Genomic DNA, 17,522 nt, shown 5'->3' on the forward strand with positions numbered 1-17,522 from the left:
CAGAAGCTAATTTTAATGATATCTGAGATCTCTGAACTATACACCTCTTTACCAGCAATGAACAAACAGATAATATTAATGACGAGAAACGGTAGATGCATTGAGGACCTCTCACTGTCTGAAAGCAGCTTTTATAGTTGTCTTGGTAAATTTGTTAGCAAACAGTTGCATATTTACACATCCAGGAGACATAGAGCAACATTAGCATTCATTTAGAGTCTTGTTTCTGGCAACCTGATGAATTTAAATCCAATATTCACTCTTCTTTAAGCTCTGTTTTGGTCTCCACCAACTCCTGAGGAAAATATCTTTAGGTGCTAAATGCTCCATTAAGTTCACCAGCTAGCCGCTAACTTTGTATGTCTGCCATTCGGTTCTGAGCAGGTAGTGTACATCGGGTTTATCAGAGCTTTTGTGCTGAAAACAGAGCCTGCATAAAACAATGAGCTGAAAGTCATTACAACCTTTCAAGGGGCTGAGGTTGTTTTTTTCTGTGGATTTGTCACTTTGAGCAACACCTTTTACATTACACGGCATTTGATCCACTGTTTATATAAAAATATTGATTAGTGCAGCTTTAAATCAATAAGAAGGTCATGTTTTGCTTGTGAACTTTCAGAGTCAATAAAAGCATGTCTTCCTGTTACCACCCATTGACTTATTGAGCCCATAACCAATTCCTCTTCCTGTGCCTCTGAGGACTTGAAGCCAGAGCACCAGTAGCCCAAACTATCATAATTTGTGCTGCAAGTAAGAAATCACATGTGTCACAGTTTATGTCGGCAGTCGTAGCCTGGAGCAATGGCTGGTTTAGAATTTGGAACAACCTACGAAATCATTTTCTTTGTGCACCAGTCATTCATCTTTTTCCCAGACACCCAGACATCTCAGGCCTGCTTCCTCTCAAACTGACGTGACCGGCAGGTAAGCAACATTTTCCATTCTTGGATCACATGTAGGTTTTTTAAATTATATTTTAACATACATTAAAATGTAATCTCCTTGTATGTTGACATGATTTCCACATCTTGAACTTGAATCTTCATCCTATTTGACATAAACCTTTCAGTGTCATGTAAAGGACAACAACATATGGACCGAACTGAGATTACATGGTGGTGTTAAGTAGGTTATCCACCAATTAAATCTTGGAATTGTCTCCATTATTTAGTATGGATAGGAAAGCTCTAATACTTTTTATCTATGTTGTACTCCAACTCTGAAGGAGGCTCTTTGTTCAGCTTGTCTCCTGAAATCTTTCTTCATAAGTGACCATTAAATGGATGGTTGAGTGTTCAGCCACCAGTGAGCCTCAGTAGACCTGCTACAGGGCTATATTGCCCTTGTGCTTTTTCACCACAGAGGCTCACCAGAGGACCTGTCAGGCCTACGATGTTTTACAGCTCAGTTTGCAGACAAAACACCTCACAACCAAATCCCCTCAACAACATCTGCTGCCAATTTAGCTGAGGCATTCCTGCAGTCTGTGCTGTTTAATATTCACAGGGGTTAGGATCTGCCGGGACAGGGGTGGACGGGGATGGTGGGAAGGGGGGATCTGGCTTCTACAAGCCTTTGGTCCGTGGTCCAGACACGGTGAAAAATGAGGGGTTAACAAAGAGTGAGCTGGAGCAGGGGTGGGTTAACTGGGCTAATTTGCAGGGATAATAGTAGTGCTCATGGAAGGCCTTTGGGGAGCAGCGGTGTGGAACACAGACCTGATGGTGCAACCACACAGGAAGTTTAAAACATGGCCAAAAATGTATTTAATCATCAAACAAGCAGCAAGGAGCTGGCGGCATGGCCGGAGCCAGCAGCCATCCTGAAGATGAAGACAAATGTTTGGACAAGGGGCCAGACAGAGCACCAGATCCACACCTCCAAGATTTCAGAGCATTGAAACCACTGATTGCATTGGCCAAGTCTAAACACAACATGTCAAAGCTGAATATTTCCCTCTACTTTTGCCAGCAGCCTTGAGCGAAATAATCACATTATAGAGTAGATTATATATGCTTTTAATTATTCTCATGTGAGTACCTACAATATGAATAATAAACCTGGATGCATGGCAACTTTTTTAGGAAATTACTCGTGAATGGTAGGTAGGTAAAACAGTCTTTATTAGCAGTAATCAAAAGTATCCTACATACATAACAGCACATATGTGCTTCCTGACTGGATTAAGATAAGTCATAACCCCATTAATTAATAATTAGACTCATGGCCTCTTTAAATATGACCACACAATATCCTTGTGATTTTTTATGGATGTATCCCAGGCACTGCTAATTTTAGAAACAAAAAAAATTCAAACCAGTTTCCTCCTTTAAGTCCAAGTGTATCTGTTTATGCTTATTTGTATGAGAAAATATATAAAATATTTGTTTCAGTGGGATGTAGTTCTCATTTGTGGGAATATTTACTTTAAATCATGTGCAGAAGCTATCAATAACTCCCTCAATGTGTTTGGGGTGAAAAGGCAATTTATGTAAAAATAAATTCTGTCTATATTTTGCACTATGTGTCCTCTTCCCAAAAAGGAACGCGCCCACCCTGCTGAGAGGATGGTATTTCAGTGGTTGACACAACCGGGGCTGTCTAATGACTCTCTGAAAGGGTGATGTGGATCGTGCAACACCTCCGTTGCTCCCTCACTAAAGGACACCCCTCGCCATGGCAACTGCATAAACATCTGTCTCCCCATTCAAGGAAAGGTCTTGAGGGAATATACAAGGCTGCAATTTATTTTATATATATATAAAAAGAGCCCCCGCTTATGTGTATGCCCATATGCTGCTTAGTGGACCGAAAGAGCTACATGTGATAATTAGGACATCAGATTTCATATTTATACAAAGCGCAGTATGTGTTCATTTTTACACTTCAGTTTTTGTATGAATTAAACAAACAGGATACAACATGTTAATTAGTGATGTTTAGAGTTATAGTTATTTTTTTTAAACTTTAGACAAAGCCAGGCTAGCTGTTTCCCCCTGCTTCCAGTCTTTATGCTAAACTAATCTAAGCTAAGCAAACCAGGTGCTGGCTGTATTTTTATATTTACCGAACAAATATAAGAGTGATATCGATCTTCTCATCTTACTCTCTGAAATAAAACAAATGAGCGCACGTGTCGAACTATTCCTTTAATCCCATTCACTAAAATCAGCAGTTTATAATAAAACACCCATTATAAAGGGTTTATGAATTGTAACTAATGGTTTTATTAATGGTTACTGAATTATATTAGTCATAGTAAATGCTGATTGATGTGTATTACCCTTTATTAATGCCTTACTAACATCTGTAACTGCAGGGTCATTAGAAAGTAGGACATACCTGACCCTTTATTAGTAATTTATTAATGACTGGACAGATTTTCGCAATATGGTAACCAAAAGGTTGTTGGTACTAATAGTTCATGACTCATCTAATTTATAAAGACATGGTAACTGATTTATTAACCTCTTTATAAAGGGTGGCATATTGGAAACTTGTACCTTAAAATTCAGCGGTTTTTTATTTTATACAAAATTTGTCTGTATGTTGTCATGTTTCCATCCAGTGACCTGGAATTAAAATCATACAGATGTTTTTCATGTAACATTCAGGATCCTGTCTGTTTCCCTCATCTTGTAGTTGTGTTAAAAAACATTTCAAGGATCTGTTGATACATGGCATCCAAGAGACGTTCACACTCTTTAACATGTTTTACATTCCCACCTCATGCCATGCATCACACCGAAGAGCAATAGGCTTGATGCTGACAGAGCCCCTAAACATTCATCATGTGAGGAAGAGTTGGCTCATGCTGAAAATGAAACGAGATGATGGAAATGCGTCCTCTGGCCTCATTTAAAAAAAGAAATATTTATCACAATATGATTTATAGCCAAACACCATTTACTATGTAAGTGGACTTTAAAATGTAGAGTATTTCTGTTACACAAGGGCACTGTTTGTTGTACAGAAATACTAACATATTTTGTTCATATTAAATGTGCTGTAAAGTCTTGTTAAGAGCAATAACATTCCAAATACAATTAAAGTAGTTAGTTTTTGCTGGACAGAGTTGACGTAAAAGTATTTTTGAACCATTAGATATTTTGTTATGCTAATGAGTCCCACAATCAAAGACACAACGGTCTGATAAATACATCAAGTATTTTTCTAACCCCAAATGGAAAGTAATTTTGATTGTCTGTTGTTAGAAAACACATTCAGACAAGTTATACGTGACCATTAATAGGCTGAAAAACAAACAATGGTTGGTTAAAACCACAGCCAGGAGCAGCTGATCTCTATCGCTAAGCCTCAGTTGGCTTGTGCTTTCATATTATCTGGACTGTAAATGAAGAATATCTAATGGGATAATAACCTGTCAGATATCCAGGTTGAGCACAGAGCTGCACTGTTTTTCAGGAGATGCTTACTGTGTCAAAGAGCCAGAGGTTTGTTCGGGGGTCCCTTTTGTTGCCTTTTGAGTTGTGTTGTTGGCACATGGTGAAAGGTCTGTGGCGAATTGCCAGTGGCTGAGGTCATTACACTGAGTTTCTAGAAAGCTGTTGCCGCAAAGTTACTTTCACTGAATCCAACACAGCAGACAAACAATGCAACAAGTCATCTACTGTGTTTTGGACTGGTGTTGTCACTGCAGCTTGAAAAGTGTATCTAACTATATTTAGACAGAGCGATTAGCAGCAGCTAAGAAAGATTGTCCAGCAGCATGGCATGTACAGATGACAATGTCGGTCCGTCTGTCTATCCCTTTGGTCCACAACTATTCAGGAGATTGCCACAAATTTAGTCCAGACATTTATGTTCCCTGCAGGATTAATTGAAATCACTTTGATTATCCTCTGACTTGACTCATCGTGCACCATCATCAGGTCCAAATTCCCATTTCTCCAACACTTTGGTTTATGATCAAATACCTGTAAAACTAATTATGTAAATTACTTTCATTGCACTTTGTGTTTAGTTCTAATAAGCAGTTTGCATCAAGCGACAACCTCTGGGTCTGAAAAGTGAAGCCAATGACGAAGGGCCTTAAACACGCATTCTTTCTAATGGCTAGCAGGGGGCAACTCCACTGGTTGCAAAAAGAAGTTTAGATTGTATAAAAGTCTATAAGAAAATGACCCTACTTCTCACTTGATTTATTAACTCAGTACACATTGTGCTAATAAGTTTATTGTCTCAATCACTAGTTTTAAGTCTTCTTCAATCCAGCATGGCATTCATTTTCTAAATTATGGTAGCATTTAGAGAAAAATAGTCTATAAAGCAGGGCATGCTTTAGGGGCGTGGCTACCTTGTGATTGAAAATTTGCCACCACAGCGGCGTGCTTAGTTTCCTTGGGTTGTCTGCCAGATCCACCCTCTCGTCCAAATACGCTCACTTCTGGCTCCACACAAAAAAAAGATGCCGATGGCCAAAATGCCAAAGTTGAGATTTCAAAACTCAAACACAAACCAGTTGGTGATGTCACAGTGGTTACGTCCACTTTCTTTTATAGTCAATGTTTAGCATTCTAACACGCTAAACTAAGATGATGGACATTATACCTGCTCACAGTAATATAAGTATGTTAGCCTTGTTATTGTGAGCATTTTAGCATGCTGATGTTAACATTTAGCCAAGTAGGATACAACATAGGACATGATATGACTAAACCTTTTTAATACATGTTTATGCAAAGTCAAAAAAAATTCTTACAAAAGATATCTATGAAATCTTGAAATACAATATCTGCTCGAAGCAGCAAAAACATGATTAATGTTTTTAATGGTTGTGTGTAGGCACTCAAAGCAGTTAGTTATGGTTAGAGAAAGATCCTGGTGTTGGTTTAATATTGGAAAAAGTTAACTAGTTGAAGCATGAAACACTGTTAAAATTGAACTGCAACCACGATCTTTCCCTCGCTTAACCATAACCAAAGCGCTTTTGTTCCAAAAACCTACTGCATGTGACCCAGGATGTGCTTTCCACACCCACCGGCCATCCGAACCATCTTCCCATGACTTCTGTGTGATGCACTTCAGAAAACTTTGCAGTGACCATAATCATAGCAGCAATTTTAGTTTCCTTCAAAATGTATTTGGCAAAACACTACAGTAGTACATAAACATTATTTTGAGGAGACAGAGTTGTGCATGCAGCTTTCTTTACTGTGCAAGCCTTGCTTAAAATTAACTGCTCTGCCACAGAACACTAATTCCCAGAATAAGAAGACATGAATGTGACAAAAACATTTGTAAACTGACATGTTTTTATGGGATTATTTCCTGAAGGCGACTTCTCATTTCTTCAGGGGACTGACAGTGAGAGAAGTGTAGTATAATGATATGAAAACAGTCAACTCATTCACAAAGGAAAGACTTTGACAAAAACTAAAATTAATCTTTTTTCTGTGATGAATTACAGTGCTTGAGATATTTTCTCTGTCATGTCACTGTAGTTTTTCATGCTGCACAAAAATGAATGATATTGGTGTTCTTTTTAAAGTTTGTCGACACCAGTAGGAATAACGTAAAGTGAGCCCAAACATCAGTATTATCCGTTAAGGAAACCTCTGCTTCACTAGATAGTACTCCGTAGAACATGACAGGAAATTCGGCAAGGAAACAGATGATGTCTAGCAGAGGTCGTGAGCTGGTTTTGAACCCGTGATGACAGGACCACATGGTGTTCACCTCCAGCCCGCTGAGCCACATGATGCACGATTTATCTTTAAGTTGAGAATGTGCCACTGCATTTCACCCTCTATCTCTGCTAAGCCATGTGTTCGGCGCACACATACTTGGGGATTTTCAAAGTGTCTGGTTTTATAGTGGGTCCCCCTGGAACGAGATTACCTAAAAAAAATCAGGCTGCTGTTAGTCTAACAGAGGTCATGTTTACATGAGTAGAGTAGCCGTTGAAGCGATGGCCCCATGTGAGCCAACTGAGCTACAAGGCAACTCTGGACCTTTAATGGTCAAAATGATGTACATTTATTTTCATCATATCTCCCTGGGGCCATTGAATGTAACTCCTCTGTGTTTAAATTCAAATAATATTGAACAATTATTGTGAAATTACTCATATTCTCACTCACACCAGATGGGCAATCTGTGTGAATATCAATGTTGTTGAGTGTTTCATTTCGGAGACACCTCATACATCGTTGACAATATAGACAATTCTTGTGGCTTTGCAAATATACTTAAAGAACAAGAAAGTGTTGACACCAGTGGCAATACCAATTTGTCTTTGTGTCTTGGGTCTTCTTGTAATCCACCCTTCGGTACTCCTTGATGGAGTCCATCATCCGGTATGAGAAGTGCACTGCCTTCTATCCATTCAGCACCTTGAATTGGTCCTCAAGGTTCAGCAGCTTGCTGAGGACTTTATACTGACATTCTGATATGAAAATCTAAATCTGGCTGAGACCCACGTCTGAAACTCACAAACATTTCATGTAAATCTAATGCACATTTGTTTTGCATGATTGTAACATTAATTTAATTAAAATAAGGTAGCATTACTAACTTAAAAGTGCTCTGAAGCTTTTACCGCACGAGCGTCAATGTGGTCGGTACCGCAGGCTGGAGAAACAAGTGTTCATTAGAACACGCCCACTTTCTTTCAAAAATCGCCAAAAAGCATTAAAACCGATTTAAACCTCACAATATAACAATATTAGATTTGTTTTTTTACGTCTCCACAAAATCTTACAACAAAACCAGCTTCTAAATCAGAGTAAATTATGTTTCCAATGTTATATCAACGTTTTTATTCCAGACTCAAGGTCCATTCAAAAGACACAGACATGACATACAACATACCTTAAAAACAAATAAAACAATGATAACACAATGTTATACATGACAGGTGATGTCATATAGTCAGATTTTGGATAATAACAGACCAGACTGAAAAACATGTGATTTGACTTTGATTACAAACATTTAGTTATCATTTATCAATAATGTAACACCGTTCAGGTTGAGTCTTTTTCAAAACTGATGATGTAATAATTTTGACGGATAATGTAGTAATGTAAAAAAGTATGTTTTTTTTTCTTGGAAAAGTGTGCAAGTATACAAAACTCAGCATGGGTGTGGCTGGTTCATTTCTTTTAGTTTAATGCATCTTTGCCCATAACAAAGTACCGTAAAGCCAACAGTTTACATCTCCAAACAAGAAATCAATGTCAAATGTAAGTGTTTTCAGTAGGCTAACATGACTCTAACAATATTATACATTTTATATACTTGCACACAAGGAAAAAAAAGCATACTTTTCACATTATTACATCATCCGTCAAAATTATTACATCATCAGTTTTGAAAAAAAAATTACCTACCTGAGGGATAATAAATTATCAGTAAAAATTGTATTACAATATCAGTCTGTACAATGTATTACATTATTGATCAAGTTATTGCTTATTGGGTTTTATTGCATTTTTCGATCTGGTTAAGTGCAAACTTTATCACATTTTCTGTAAATGATTACAATATTGGGTGCTACAGGGAGTCTTGTGTACTTGTTTTTGGTTTTCCTCAGTGTTTGTATGTTAGCTAATGTGTGTTTAACCTGACTCCGCCAGATGGATTGCTTCGCATTTGCTTGGCATATCCATCTGGGAACTTTCCGTTGGAGAAATTTTGGGAAGGGGCGGGAATACTGGTTAGCTGATTGGATGAACCATCTGTCTATCACCTATTGTTGGTGATAGACGGGCCAAATCAACCAATCAGATCCACGAAGCGTAGGACAATACAACCACAAGCCCGCCCCTGCTGCTGCAGGCAAAGCATAGCTCGTTAGCTCAGCATGCAAACATGTCGGTAAAGGATATTTGCCGTTTGTGTAACGAGAATTTAGGAATAAAAGGCACCATTTCAGGTTCACGGACCATATTCCAAAAGAAGGATCCAAGAGAAAAAAAGCATTAGCGAGCGGCTACCGCTGTCTGAAAATACTGGTTATCTGATTGGATAAACCATCTGTCTATCACCACCTAACCCACGTCAAAACCAACGCTGATTGGCCCGGTCGTTTGGCTAACAGCTCCAAATTTTCTCTGCCTCAAGATGCCAGACTGATCTGCGAGTGGAAAACTGGAGCTCGCGAGATCAGGACGGTGTCACGAGGCTAATGTGTGTTGCCGCCCACACTTCAAACCTTTAGAGATCTGTGTAATGTGAAATCATCCCAAATCCAGAGTCATCCTTATCAGTCCGTTGTGTACACTGGATAGCACTGTGCCTTCCCTGCTGTGTTTTCCTGACATGTGATTGGTTGGCTATGAGTCAATCCATTTGTAATGTTTACCTGTTGCAGGCAGATGTTCTCCAGGAACGGTAGGAACATGTCCTGGCTGGATGTCAGCTGCTTTGTGTACCCAACACCCACAGCCTAGTGCATATAGCATAGTGGACAGTAACCTCTAGACTACGATCTAAACTACCTAAACACAAGTTTAAGTTTATTTCCCATGTTTGAAATTTCAATATTATTTAGTAGGCTAGAGGATTTATATGAAGGATTCATTCATATGTTCTTTTTTGTTTAATGCAGGCACACACTAGATTGTTGGACGATTATAATTATGGTTCATGGGACTGATGACCATGTCTGTTCCTCCTCTGGGTGCAGTTGTTGTCAGTGTTGCCAGGTGTACAATCATTATTTATTTGTACAATAATTTATCCTCAAATGCATGATTAATTTAACATAGTGTCAGTTTTCCCCATAGTGAAGTGAAATGGAGCCAATTTGGAACCAGTCGGATTTTTAATTTTAATTTAATTAACTGTGTCAATAATGCATTAAAAACTGATCCCGGATCTATCCAATGGCAGCTCTGCAGAGATCTTGTGAGGCAGCCACTCACCACCTCTTATAAACACAATTTACAACTTGAGTTTGGTATGTCAAACTGTTTAATATGGTTATCCTCACATTTTTGGTAGGGTTTATGGTGCAAACATGTTATCTGTAAACTATTTCCTTAAATGCAAGAAGGGACAGTTTGTCCTGTATGGAAGCCTGCACAATGAATGCTAACCACAGCGGCAGGTCAGTAGTGTACAATTTTTTAAGTCAGTTGACTGATTCCGACAGTGTGACATGTGTGATGGATGACCATTTTGTGTTTTAATACAGAAACACACAATAATTAATGTCCTGGGTTCTAGAGGTTGCCAAGCAGCGTTACTTATTACTCTAGTTTTAAACTGTCATCCAGTGTATTGTTGTTCAATATACATGTGCTCCTTTCGGTCAAGACTAAAATGTCTGTAAATGTTGGTGGAAATAGTTGCATAATGCATCTAATCTTTACTATTTATTCATTTACATAATGCTGTTACAGTTTTTTTTAAGCTTTAGTATTTGGCTACAGAAAGTCACACTAACATTACATGCTGTCACAAATTATATGGTTGTAAAATGTCGTACTTTATTTGTTGAAGTCATTCTAATAAAAAAAAAATAATGGCTGTGATTTATTTTATGATGTTCTCTGCAAAATCTTCATACATTTTCATAAATCAAATTTTCTGTTTTAAACCTGTATCTTGTTTAATGTGGGGATATTGTGGAATGCTGTTAGCAAAAAAACTTCCATAGCTGACTGTGTTTCAAGAGCTCACACTTAACTTAACACCTCTCTCTGCTGTGTAAAGGTAAAGGTAAAGGTACTTTATTTGTCACATACACGTACATGTAGCGAAATTCATTCTCTGCATTTAACCCATCCCTCAAGGGAGCAGTGGGCAGCCAATGACAGCGCCCCGGGGACCAACTCCAGATCTGAGCCAGTGCCTTGATCAAGGGCACTACCTGGAGAACCTAGTACAAGAGGTCATAAGCTACACAGGATGGATCCTGCTTCAATTAACGTTACAGCCTTTCATTCCCGAGTTTTAGTAAGTCTACCTCTGAGGGAGAACCATCGGGAGATCATGGACATCTTTAAATTCAGACAACCTAGACAATTGGACGCCTGAAATTTAAAAGAGAAAGGGTTTTTATGAAAAGGAAAATAGAGGGCAGTGGAGAAAGTTTTATCCTTAGAGATCTTTTGTCTAAGGGCTCTGATCACAGAGTAATAAAGTATATGCTTGAATTTTTAAAGAACACTGGACTCATTGACAGAATATAGGTTTTTTTTATTTTTTTTTTTTTTTTTTGTAGCTTGCAGGCTACAGTATTTTTCAAGGATGTAAGCCATAGTGATGATCATGCACAATTTATCTGGAGGGTGGCGGTAGTGCGCTAAGTTAGTCCGCATCCGCCGTTAAACAAGCAACTGAAGAAGAAGAATTGGACGCCATATTGCTAGCTAACCTGCTAGCTGTGGGAGCTAACGTTAGCATAGTTCAGGACAAAAAGGAATAACTTACCAAGAAATACCAAAGCACTCCCCAATAACACTTCAGCACTTAGCTAACTACTGAGTAAGTGTTTCAGTAACCCATTTTTGTTGGCTGTTTAAAGTAGTTATAGTGAAACATTAAGGTTTGTTGTAACCAGACAGCAATTCTAAACAAACAAAAAACGTTATTTTATCAGGTTAACGTTATACCAGGTGTATTTGGAGCTTTTTTTCGTGACTGACACAAGCAGGCTGTGCCTTATTGGAGTCACTGAAGTAAGTTAACTGTTAAACATTTTGATTTCATGAAAGGTAAAACCCTAATGTTCTTTGATAAACCCATATAGATGTTTAGCAACTCTTCCTGCTGTATTTCCAGGGTAATCAAAGACCCTTTTAACTGGATAAAATAAGTTCACTGCACAGTAAAAACGTTTTTTTTTTTTTAGCCCACAGCCCACATTTAGCCCAAGTTTCTTAAACAAAGCAAAGATAGTTGCCTTGCTCTATTTGTATTACATGACCAAAAATGTATTAAGTTAAATTCTTATTGGTCTATATTAAACATATGAGATAGGCCTATGTCATTTCTGGCTACTATTTTTGTTTGGATCAGGAAAAAAAGTTGCAACTTAGGAGACAGGTTAAAGATCTTTTCTCTCCAGATGGTTGGAAGAGTCTTTGAGTATTTGGAATATATGCGTTATTAAGTATTATTAAATTAAGTTTTTCATGGATTTACTGTATTTTCAGCTGAATGGATGCCTAACTGAGTCCTTAACTGGACTGCCCACCTTCTTTTGGGGTGAAAACAAGTTGCATAACAATTATATGACATAATTAAATTACATGACTTTCATTTAGCAGCTTACAAGACATGCATTCAACCACCATCAAAAAAGTGTGAGCACATCAAATATAAAAGCAACGTGTGCTCTTTTCAGCATTAATCTGCTGGCCCTTGATCATCCTCCACCCTCCGGCCCTCCTGACTCATCTCCGCTGTGTCTCCCTGTGGCATCCACGGTCAGTGTGCTTTGTATATTGCTGATGTCTGTGTTTACTAGTCTTACATGCAATGTTAGCCAGAGATGTCACCTACACATACACACACACATATACATACAATTCACACAACTATATGTGCACACAAAGAGATTTACACAGAAACACTGTAGCGGAGGAGAGAAAAGTCTTCAGGGTTTGTGTTTGATAAACAATTCAGTGGCGATAATTAGTTGATAAGACATCACTTTGATTTACTGTGGGGAATTGACTACATCTATTGCCTGTGAGCAGAGCCTCATTCATAAGCTTAGTATTACCATATGTTGAATTTTTAATCAATTAACATCCTGAAGGAGAAATAGGAAAGTGCGCTCCAGTGGGGATGTAGGGGCAAGGACCATCTCTGATATTTGCATATGGCTCATGCTTGCACTCTTGTGCACAGTTCTAATGTGTGCTCCTACATTATATGGCTTAAGCGACTGTCAAATAACTGCTGTCTGCTGCTTCTGAAGTAATTAGTAGCTCTGACCAAACAGACAGCTGGCCAATTAAATGTGCTTGTGGCTGCTGCTTGATGTGTGTTGGGCTTCACAGGGGTGTAGATGGGAGGACAAACTCATCTCTCCTTAGTGGGGAGAGAGATGCCAGGAAAGCTTGGCTGTGTCTTACAGTGCTGTGTCTGTGTGCTTCTCAACTGGCTGTGCGAGCAGATAAGAAAGGAGGCAGAGGGAGAGCTGCTGATTCTGGTTTTATTCCACAAACCCCCCGCCTTTCCCCAGTCTGCCTTTTTCTGTGCAGCTGCAGGTCTGAGAGCTGACCTGCATTAAGACATCAGAAACTGCCTGACGGGCTAATAGGAACAGTTTTCTAGAACATCTTCAAATGCTTGTTAAACTGTAGAGTTTTGGCAGTGATTTAAGGAAATCTGCTATTATGGTTTAAATAGAGTTCACCTAATCTGTGTTGGCAGATAAGAAATGCCTGGACATCGCCCAAATGCTTCCTTGCTAACTAATGTCTGTATCTCCACACTATTGTATTTATTACATGTACAAATGCAGCCTTTTTCTGTGGTACTGAATGAATGAAACTCATGAGCCAACATTTCTTCAGCCCTATTACCTTTATTGTATTACGTTACTTTTCAATGCACTCAAGACTGTCATTATTGGAGAGTACAGTATGGTGCGAAGATAAAAACATCATTCTCACTCCTAATGCACTTTGTTCTTTTGCCTTTCGCACTTTTTGTTGAAACATGCCTAAAAGATAATTTCTGTTTTATTGTAACCATATTTGTTTTATAGTTTTCTGTAAACCCTCTGATGCTGATGGGAAAATAGCTTTGTTTCGGAGTGGTCTAGCCAGTGGGCATCTGACAGTGATTTGCTGATCCTGTGCAATTGCATGATGGCTCTCATCCTCTAAGGCCACAGGGCCCTAAGAGCCAGCCAATCACTGCCCTCAGCACTCTGCTGTTGGCAATTATAGGTCAGTGTGTGTCACGACATCATTGTCTTCGCTTTGAATGGCTCAGTACCAGCTCCTGCTGCAATCAGTTTTGCTTTTCTCTTTGCTATTTAAAGTGGAACAGAAATCCAGTAACAACATGACCAATGTTTTCTGAATCATTGTTGTTTTTAGGATAATACTCCCTTGCCAAATTTCAGGCAAACGAGAGTGAATGCAATAATTACACTTTTTTCCTTTTTTTAAATAATCAGTTCAGTCAAAATAACACATTCTTCTATCAGTTCAGTTCAGTCAAAATCACACATTCTTCTAGTTTGGAGCTTCAAACATCGGTCAAATAGATCTTCACCTTGATTAACTTGCAAATTTTTATGGGAAAAGACCTGAGACCTGTTGTACCAGCTAAACATAAGTGTGATTGTACTGTAAGTTGGAGTGTCAAGTTAACACAAACGGCTATGTTGTAGCTACTTAGGTCACACTTGACTCACCACTTTGTTCATTTTCATGACCTATTTTTCAATCCATAATTTAACAAAGTAGACTAATAAAAACAAATCATCACAGACTGACGTTTCACCTAGTGCATCAGTTGAATGAAATGGGAATTAAAGCCACTAAAAACTAGTGATGGGAAGTAAGAGACATAGTACAATGGATTGTTTTATTGAGATGGAGAATGGGATTTGTGCAGTCAAGTATGCACTAGCTAACAACGCATGTTTGTCTGTTACATCAGTCAATGTTCATTTATTGATTGCGTATGTTGGATTTGCTGTGTCACACATAAAGACTGTCATCTCCGTGACTTAAAATAATTACGACTTTCTGATCATGGAACATGATGGGACTTTACGTGCAATATCATGGCTGAATCATTGAACATTTTGAATAAACCATATACACGTACCTGTACTTAAGATTTGATATTGTACATACATAGCTGGGCTATATGTCATACATATCTATATATATATATATATATATCTGTATATTTTGGATTTTGTAGATTTTGGATATCTGTTAATATTTTTATACTTTCACCTTGATTATTGATGTTTTATATTTGCACTATAAAGACAGTTCTCTCTCATCTTATATTATTTTATCGTAAATGATTAAAACACAAACAAATATCTTCGGGAAAACGTCTATCTCTGAGAAACACTGCTGCCGAAGTCAAAGCAGGTTTTTGTTAGAAGCAACCACATGTTAACAGCATCTATTCCCGTCTCCAGGTAATGCAGCATGAAAACACATTGTGCCCTCATCTAATAGCCTATAAATAAAAGTAACGGTACAGCACAATACCAAGCATGCATGCCAGTGTCATCATAGCTGTAAAGGGATGTAGTCTGTCACAGGCACCGTGCTTCCAGTTTATATATGAAAGAAAATATTCCTCTGGCTCTTTAGTCTCTCTCACTTAATAAGGAATGACCTGCACATGTTTAGGGGAAGTATACATTTTAGAAAGAAATTACTTGTATGGTGCAGCCCATTATCACAAGTTGCAGAGTAACTCCCTTACTAGGCTATGAGCTCCGTTTGAACGTACACATACAACTGATATACCAGCCTGCTGCATGGACATAATTTATGACTGTGTCTAATTTTGACTGTTAAATAATTATATTAACTATATAAACAGCAATTGATCAGCTTACAGTGTTATTTATATAAATAGTTAAATAAATAATAAATAGCTTTATTATTATTGTTAGCAGGCTGAGACAAAAACATTCAGCATCTCTCAGCATACTTGACTCCTTTGAGCCACTTGACATATCAGAGAAATACCTTGAGTGTATTGAAGTGACTCACGTTGTCTGTCTTTGTGTGTGTTTGTCTCTTTGAGTGTCCATCTGGCAAAGAAGTTTGGACCGTTAACTCCTTTGTGGTTGCATGGCAGCCCACAGAGCAAAGTGACGCCGTCCTGACAGGGTCGGCTCAGCCCTCAGAGACACGGCCTCTTAACTGGCCCTAACAAGATAATAGCACTTCACAGATCCTCTGACCAGCAGCAAATTGTTTCTTTAAATGCTTTGGGTTAGGAGAGAAGAGGAGTGGGCTTGACTGACGTGACCTTGAATGGATCTCATCAACAATCTCTGTAAAGTCCAGGATGATCAGATAATCTGTGCCATACACACAGCTGATAACCATGTCGTTCTGGGTGACACCCGTATGATCTGCTCACTCACTTTCTGGATCTGAGCATGCTATGTGTACATGTGTATGTTGTGTGGTTAAAGATAAGGCTATCGCAGAAAACCTTAAGGTCAACTGGACACTTAAGATTGTTGTTTAAAGCTGTTTACATCCTATTTTATTAAAAATTTAACAGGTAGGAAGGCATGAGGAAGTTGTAATGTTACAAGCCTCCAAACAATAGAAAGCATTCCTGTAAATAGACATTGCTCAATAAAAGGTTTTAGGCTCTTTCTAACATGACAGCACAACACAACGGCTTTGCAAAGCTTTACTATGTCACATTAAATTCCCTGAGGGTTTTTTGTTTACCACCTCATATATGACCATAAAGATTTCACTAAGCTATTGTCCCCATACCTTTCATGGACAACACACCTTCATGCTTGTGTTGCCACAATTAAGGGAGAAGGGCAGGGAGACGGGTGCCAACCATAAACTGTAATAATAATGGACGTAGCAGCAGCAGCAGACGTGTATAAAGTACTAGAGACCCAGACTTGAGTAAAAGTAAAGTGCTCTATCAAAAAAGTGACTTGAGTAGAAGTTGAAGTACTCTTTAAGCACCACACTTAAGTGGAAGTACTAAAGTATTCAAAAGTTTTTGTACTTAAATATTGCAAGTAGTTTACAAGTAGTATGTACTACTCATGTACTGAAAGTAAAAGTACAAGTATTGTGTTATGTAGGAAGCAGTCAAAAGTTTGAATATCATATTGTTTATATTATTTCAAATGTTTATCCTAAAGGACACTCACAATTCCTTTGGCTGTAGTAGCAGTACAAGGAATGATTTGTAACATTTTATAATTGTAACTGTTGGGATTTTAACCCTGTGGATATGGATAATGTGTATTAGTCACCAGGTCGAGTTCAACTTTTTACTTGGTAGTAAGATGGTGCATTACAGGCAGTCACAAGCTGTACATTGCTGGATATATGAAGGAAGTTTCTGAAATAAACCCCAAAAAGGTACATTAATGTCACAGCTATAATAACTACTATCATCTGATATAACAGTGGGTTATTAGTCACGTATTAACAAATACTGAAATAAAATGTAAAATTATCACACTGTGCAAGTAAAATGAACATCCTCTTCAGCACAGTAACGATTAAAGCCCAAAAAAACGTATCAAACACTAGCTAGTAACATGTGTGATGTAGAGTGGAAAGTTAGCAAGCTAGCAACATCCAGATAAACTAGCAGCTTCACATCACAGGGTCAAACGGTTAACATTCAGTACTCATTGCAGACTGAAACAACTCAGGAATAGCTTAATCTGTTGCAACAATAGCTAAATCGAAAGAGTACAAACTTACATCGTCTCTGACTTCTGAACAGGCAACGGGCGTAATGAAAAGAAACACAACGCGATATTTCTTGCGTAACTAACGTAACCGTAACTACGCACACTGTAACCTACACAGTCTCCGTAGCGTGAGGAATTC

At 38.3% G+C, this 17,522-nt stretch overlaps 1 long non-coding RNA gene across 2 annotated transcripts in view; it reads left to right on the forward strand.

Annotated features, from left to right (window-relative positions):
- Nucleotides 1–11,327: 11,327 nt before the first annotated feature.
- Nucleotides 11,328–17,522, forward strand: part of LOC114562671 (uncharacterized) — a 38,103-nt gene continuing 31,908 nt past the window's right edge. The window contains exons 1-3 of one of the 2 annotated variants that reach the window (XR_003693518.1): nt 11,328–11,457; nt 11,573–11,651; nt 12,320–12,401. This is a non-coding gene — a long non-coding RNA (uncharacterized LOC114562671). The remainder of the gene's footprint in view (nt 11,458–11,572; nt 11,652–12,319; nt 12,402–17,522) is intronic. The other variant, XR_003693517.1, reaches the window with a different exon arrangement.

Source organism: Perca flavescens, chromosome 10 (genome assembly GCF_004354835.1).
Source record: "Perca flavescens isolate YP-PL-M2 chromosome 10, PFLA_1.0, whole genome shotgun sequence".
Lineage (NCBI taxonomy): Eukaryota > Metazoa > Chordata > Actinopteri > Perciformes > Percidae > Perca > Perca flavescens.